Source organism: Saimiri boliviensis, chromosome 6 (assembly GCF_048565385.1).
Source record: "Saimiri boliviensis isolate mSaiBol1 chromosome 6, mSaiBol1.pri, whole genome shotgun sequence".
NCBI lineage: Eukaryota > Metazoa > Chordata > Mammalia > Primates > Cebidae > Saimiri > Saimiri boliviensis.
In genome coordinates, this window is record NC_133454.1 from 129,069,413 (window position 1) to 129,076,090 (window position 6,678).

General features: G+C 43.0%; 1 pseudogene; it reads right to left on the bottom strand.

The window, feature by feature from the left end:
- Positions 1–228: 228 nt before the first annotated feature.
- On the bottom strand, positions 229–660 carry LOC101042135 (small ribosomal subunit protein uS9-like; annotated as a pseudogene).
- Positions 661–6,678: the final 6,018 nt, after the last annotated feature.

Genomic DNA, 6,678 nt, shown 5'->3' on the forward strand with positions numbered 1-6,678 from the left:
GTATTCAGGCTGGAGTACAGTGGTGTGATCTCAGCTCACTACAACCTCCACCTCCTCCGGCATTCAAGTGATTCTCCTGCCTCAGCCTCCCAAGTAGCTGGGACTACAGGCATGCACCATCACGTTAAGGTAAGTTTTGTATTTTTTTAAATTTAATTGTTTTTAAATTTTAAAATCCCTCAAAAACTGTTTATTGAACAGGTGAATTTTGTCATCATGATAGGCTTATCAGCAGGATTTCTGGTAGTGAGAGCAGGAACCAGGGCCACCAAACGTGGACTCGCAGCAACAGGGATCAGATAGCAGGGTCCAGTCATATAAGATGAGGATGCCTTTGATCTCCTTCTTGGAAGCCTCATCCACATAGTTCTGGTAATAGGCCACCAGGGCTTTGGAGGTGGACTGACAGATACATAAATCTGGGCCACGTGACCACCCCCCGTCCCAAGGACCCGGATGTCCACACCAGCAAATCGCTCCTTGTGGAGAAGCAGACCTAGCTCCAGAAGCTTGTACTGTAGCATATGCTGCTCAGTCATCTCCAGGGGGCTGCCCGTTCACCTTGATGAGGCCATTGCTGTGTTTGCAGTGCGTCACAGCTGTGGCTGTCTTCTTGTGTCCGAAGACCTGCATGGACTGCAGTGGACCCTTGGATTGCATGGCTGTGAACATGAACTAGAGAACCTCACCGTGCAGTGCTGTAACTGGAAAAACAATTTTTATATTTTTAGTAGACACGGGGTTTCATCATGTTAGCCAAGATGGTCTCGATCTCTTGACCATGTGATCTGCCCGCCTCAGCCTCCCAAAGTGCTGGGATTAAGTGCACGAGCCACCGTGCCTGGCCAACGATTTTACTGCTTAAAAATGTTCGTGGGCTGGGTGCAGTGGCTCATGCCTGTAACCCCAGTACTTTGGGAGGCCAAGGTGGGCAGATCACTTGAGGTTAAGAATTTAAGACCACCCTGGCCAACATGGTGAAACTCTCTCTCTACTGAAAATACAAAAGTTAGCTGGGCATGGTGGTGTACCTGTAATCTTAGCTACTCAGGAAACTGAGGCACAAGAATCACTTGAACTCAGGAGGGGGAGTGAGCAAAGATCATGCCAGTGTACTCCAGCCTAGCCAGTGAGACTCTGTCTCAAAAAAAAAAAAAAAATCGAAATAGAAAGTTGGAGATAAACAAAGATTAGGAGGCAGATTGAGATTGAGTTTAGATCGTCCTTTCAAAGGAAGGAGCTGAACAAGATACAGAGGAACAATAGCTCGAGTGAAGAGAGAAACTCGGACAGTATTTTAATTGTGGTAAAATACTCAGCATAAAATTTACCATCCTCATAATTTTTAAGTGTGCCAGTTCAGTGGCATTAAGCACATTCACATTGTTGGTCAACCACCACCACCATCCATCTCCGGAACTTTCTCATCTTCCCAAAGCTGAAAGTCTGTCCCCATTAAACACCAATTTTCCGTCCCTTCCCCCAGTCCCTTGCACCCACCATTCTATTTTCTGTCTCTAGGGACTACTCTGGGCACATCATATAACTGGAGTCATATAGTTTTTTTTAAACCAGCTTTCAGGTTTGTTTCAAATGAGAGAAATAATAACATACATACATATATATATATATTTTTTTTTTTAAAGGCTGGAGGTGCAGTGGCTCATGCTTGTAATCTCAGGACTTTGGGAGGCTGAGGCAGGAAAATCACTTGAGTCCTGGAAGCCGAGGCTGCAGTGAGCCATGATCATGCCACTGCTCATTAGCCTGGGTGCCAGAGTGAGATCCTATCTCAAAAATAAATAAATAAATAAATAAAAATAAGAAATCCGGTTAAGAGGGACAGATGGAGGATTCTAGAGAGAGGGGAGCACTGGTGGAGCTGTGATTCTGGGTAGGAGGCAGGCTGGCATCCGACATCAAGTGCAGAGACCAGAGCTTGATGTCTGTGCAGAGTAACCAAGAAGTGAATGCATGTGGGGACAGGTGTGGCAGTTTCGGGGGTCAGAGTGGTGGTGGCAGCTTGTGACCATTCTCTCTGATGGCGCCTACAATTCTCAGTGAAGCAGAGAACAAGGTTATCAGCTGAGAATAAGGACAGGGGAGGAGGCACCAGAGGTTCATGCAGAGGAAAGGACCCAGTCATCCGTTAGAAGACCGAGGAAAGAACAGAACCCAAGAATTAGGGTGAAGCTGGCAGTGGCTAAGCATAGCCTGTCCCGTTTTCCAAGCGTTATTAACATTTGTCTCTGTTTTCCAAGCTCCCTGGGAGCTGTATCCTCCAAAGTGCTCATAAGAATAGAAATTCAAAGGAGAGCCGTTCTCAGGATATGTGATGGTCTTTGGATCAGCTTTTGCTGAATCTTCAGCCCAGTTGGGGTGCTGTACATTTGCTGCTCGCTATAAGCAACACACGTCATTTTAGCCTGACTTGCAGCAGGTTCTCCGACTGTTGGCAGTTTCCTCCCCAGCCTGCTCTCCCTCCTGAAAGCCTCAGTCTCCAAGTGGGTCTGACCAAGCAGCAACCCCCTTGGTCAGAAGAGAAACAGTTTTAATGCCCGTGAATGGTTCTAGAAACTAGAAATCCCCTCCGTGGCAGGTCATAGTAGTGCCTGGGGAGAGCCAGAGGCTGGAGAGACTCCAAACTGCTCCCTGCTCCCCACCCTCCATGCCCCGTGGACTCCTCCAAACATCCAGTGGTGTGGGCATCTGGGGTTTGTGGTTCTACAAAAGCTCTAACCCTTGCTGATTTGTGCAGCAGAGCACCTCTAAGAGACATGGCACGAAAGCGTGCACTGGTCATGCTGCCTGTTAAAGGAGAATCTCTCCATTTTGCACACTACCTAAAGTCAAAACTTCCTGTTTTGTCTTCTGTTCCAGTCAAAGAGGCAGTGAGGCTGAGGCTCCAGTCCATTTCCTGCCTCCAGGCTTTTGGACACCCAGCTCCTCTACCTGGGACCCCAGCCTTCCTTTCTGCCTGGAAGACTCCTTGTCATCTTTCAGGATCTGGCTCCCTTGCCTCCTCCTCTGTGACGGGTCAGGGAGTCCCCGGGACCACCCTCAGTTTCAATAATTCACTAGAAGGACTCATAGAACTAAAAAAAAAAAAAAAAAAAAAAAAAAAGCTTTTAAACTTACAGTTATGGTTCATTACCATAAAAGGCTACACACTGTAATCAATAGAAATAAGAGGGTCATGGGGCAGCATCCTGGAAGGAGCAGGCACCGGGTCCTGGCCGGTCTCTTTCTGTGAAGTTGCACGAACAGTGTTTAATCCTCTGGTAACAATGTGCAGGAACACAGATGGAGGACTGCCAGCCTGGAAGTTCTCCAGAGCCTCCGAGTGCTGGGTTTCATAGGCAGTCCATCTCACAGACATGCAGAATCCATGCGATTGACCTTAGCTACTCATCCTCCAGCCTCTCCAGAGCTCAAACAGACCTGAGGGGCTGAAGCTCTCAGGTAAACAAATCTAATGAGATGATCACATGATTTTTCTCATTTATTAATACAGTAACTTACATTAATTGGTTTTCAAATATTAAACTAACCTTGCATTCCTAGAATAAATTTCACTCGGTCATGATGTATCATCATTTTTTTGCATTGCTAGGCTTGATGTGTTATTATTTTCTTCGGGATTATTACACTTGTGTTCATAAGGGATCGTGTTTTGTACTTTCCTTTTCTTATGATGCACTTTCAGAGTTACGCTTGCCACATGAAATGAATTGGGAATTGTTTCTCCTCTTGTATTTCCGAAGAGCATTAATGTAGGACTAATATTAATTCCTCCTTCAATTTTTGATAGACTACACCAGTGAAAATATATTGTGGAGGGGATTTTAATAACATGAATTCCTTTAACAGATATAAGACAAATTTGTATTTTCTATTCCTCTTCTTGAGTCAGTTTAAGTAATTTATGTCCTTCAAAGAATGTGTCTATTTTGTTTATGTTGTCAAATATATTGGTCTAAAGTTGCCTACAATGTGTTCTTATTATTCTTTTACTATTTGTAGGAATTATATGATGCCCCTTCTTTTATTCATTGTAATCTGTATTATTTATCTTTCTTGATAAATCTAGCTAGGAGACTGTAATTTTAAAAAACTCTTTAAAGAACCAATTTTTCTTTTGTTGTTATCCTCTATCTTTAAAAAATTTCATTCTAATATTCATGATTCCTTTCCTTTTAAATTTATTTTAAGCTTAATTATTCATCTTTCTCTAGTTTCTTATGGTAGAAGTATAAATAAATTTATATCTTTGCTCTTTCCTAATGTAAGAATTTAAAGCTGTAGCTGCCGCCAGAGGCTTTTGTGTTTTCATTATCATTCAACTAAAACTATTTCTAATTTCCTTTGCAATTTCATTTTTTAGCTACATATTAATTAAAAGTTTTTTTGTAGGCTGGGTGTGGTGGCATAATCCCAGCACTTTGGGAGGCCAAGGCTGGCAGATCACCTGAGGTCAGGAGTTTGAGACCAGCCTGATCAACATGGAGAAACCCTGTCTCATGGTGGCTCATGCCTGTAATCCTAGCACTTTGGGAGGCCAAGGTGGGTAGATCACCTGTGGTCAGGAGTTCAAGACCAGCCTGGCCATTATGGTGAAACCCCATCTTAAAAAAAAATAAAAAGAAAATAAAAATACAAAAACTAGCTGGCTGTGGTGGCACGTGCCTGTAATCCCAGCTACTTGGGAGGCTGAGGCAAGAGAATCGCTTGAACCTGGGAGGCAGAGGTTGCAGTGAGCCAAGACTGTGCTATTGCACTCCAGCCTGGGCAACAAGAGTGAAACTCCATCTCAAAAAAAAAAAAAAAAAAAAAAAAAAAGTTTGTTTTTGCTTAATTCAACAACCAAAAAAGTCACCAAACAACCCAATTCAAAAATGAGTGAGAAACTTAAATAGGTATTTTTCCAGAGAAGATACACTAACTGCCAGAAAGTACATGGAAATAACATTCAACATCTTTCATCATCAGGGAAATGAGAAGCAAAGCCACAGTGAGATACCCCTTCCTGCCCTCAGGATGGCTGCTATTTTTAGAAAAGGAACAGAGAAGGTGTGATGGCAAGGACGTGGAGAAATTGGAACCCTGTATGTTGCTGGTAGAAATGTAAAATGTTGCAGCCACTGCGGAAAACAATTTGATGGTTCCTCAGAAAGTTAAACGTATAGTAACCATAAGATACAGCAATTTTATTCCTAGGATGCCAAAAGAATTGAGGCCAGGTGTGGTGGCTCACACCTGTAATCTCAGCACTCTGGGAGGCTGTATCGGGAGGCAGAAGTTCAAGACCAGCCTGGCAACACAGCGAGACCCCATCTCTATAAAAAGTAAAAAAATTAGCCAGGTATGGTGTTGTGTGATCACAGCTCACTGCAGCCTCAACCTTCTGGGCTCTGATGATCCTCCCACCTCAGCCTCCCAGACAGCTGGGACTACAGGCAAGCGTATTCATGTCTTGCTAATTTCTGTATTTTTTGTACAGATTGGTTTTCACCATGTTTCCTAGGCTGGTTTCAGCTCCTGGGACTGTGCAAACTGCCTGCCTCAGCCTCTCAAACTGTTGAAGCACTCAGGTGTAGAAGGAATCACTTGAGCCTAGTAAGTCAAGTCTACAGTGAGCTGTGACTGTACCATTGCACTCCGGGCTGAGCAACAGAGCAAAACCCTGTCTCAGGAAAAAAAAAAAAAAAAAAAAAAAAAAAAAAAAAAAAAAACCAGAAGCATGGACTCGAACAGGTATTTGTATGCTAATATTCATACCAGAATTATTCATCATAGCCAAACAGTGGAAACAATTCACGTGTCCATCAGCAGCTGAACAGATAAACAAAATGCAGTACCATAGTCTTCCCTTACCTATGGTTTTGCTTTCCATGGCTTTAGTTTTCTGTGTTCAACTAAGGTACAAAAATATTAAATGGAGAACTCCGGAAACAGACCATTCATAAGTTTTAAATGGTATGTCATTCTGAGTAGTCTGACAAAATCTCACACCATCCCGCTCCATCCCGCCCAGGACATGAGTCGTCTGTTTGTCCATCATATCCTCATGGCCTGCCCCTTGGTCACTTAATATCTGACTCCGTTATGTGATGGAAAAATGTAATATATATAGGATATCATAGTATCCACAGTTTCAAGCATCCACTGGGGGTCTTGAAATGTATCCCCCACAGATTAGGGGGTACTATAGTTTCTATATAAAATGGAATACTATTCAGCCTTAAAAAGGAATGAAACGCTGATGCATGCTACTATATGGATGAACCTTAAAAATGTGCTGCTAAGTCCAATAAGCCAAATTCAAAAGGACAAATCATATGATTTCATTTATGTGAAGTACCTAGAATATGCAAAACTATTCAGACAGAAAGTGAAGTATACATTAGTAGGTTACTAAGGGCTTGAGGGAGGAGGAGGGAATGGGAATCATTGACTTGTTTACAGAGCTACAGTTTGGGATGATGAACAAGTTCTGGAAATGGGTAGTGGTGTTGGCTACATGACATTGGGTAGTGGTGTTGGTTACATGACATATGGGTAGTGGTATTTGTTATATGACATATGGGTAGTGGTGTTGGTTATATGACATTGGGTAGTGGTGTTCGTTGTATGACATATGGGTAGTGGTGTTGGTTATATTACATACAGCCTACTTCA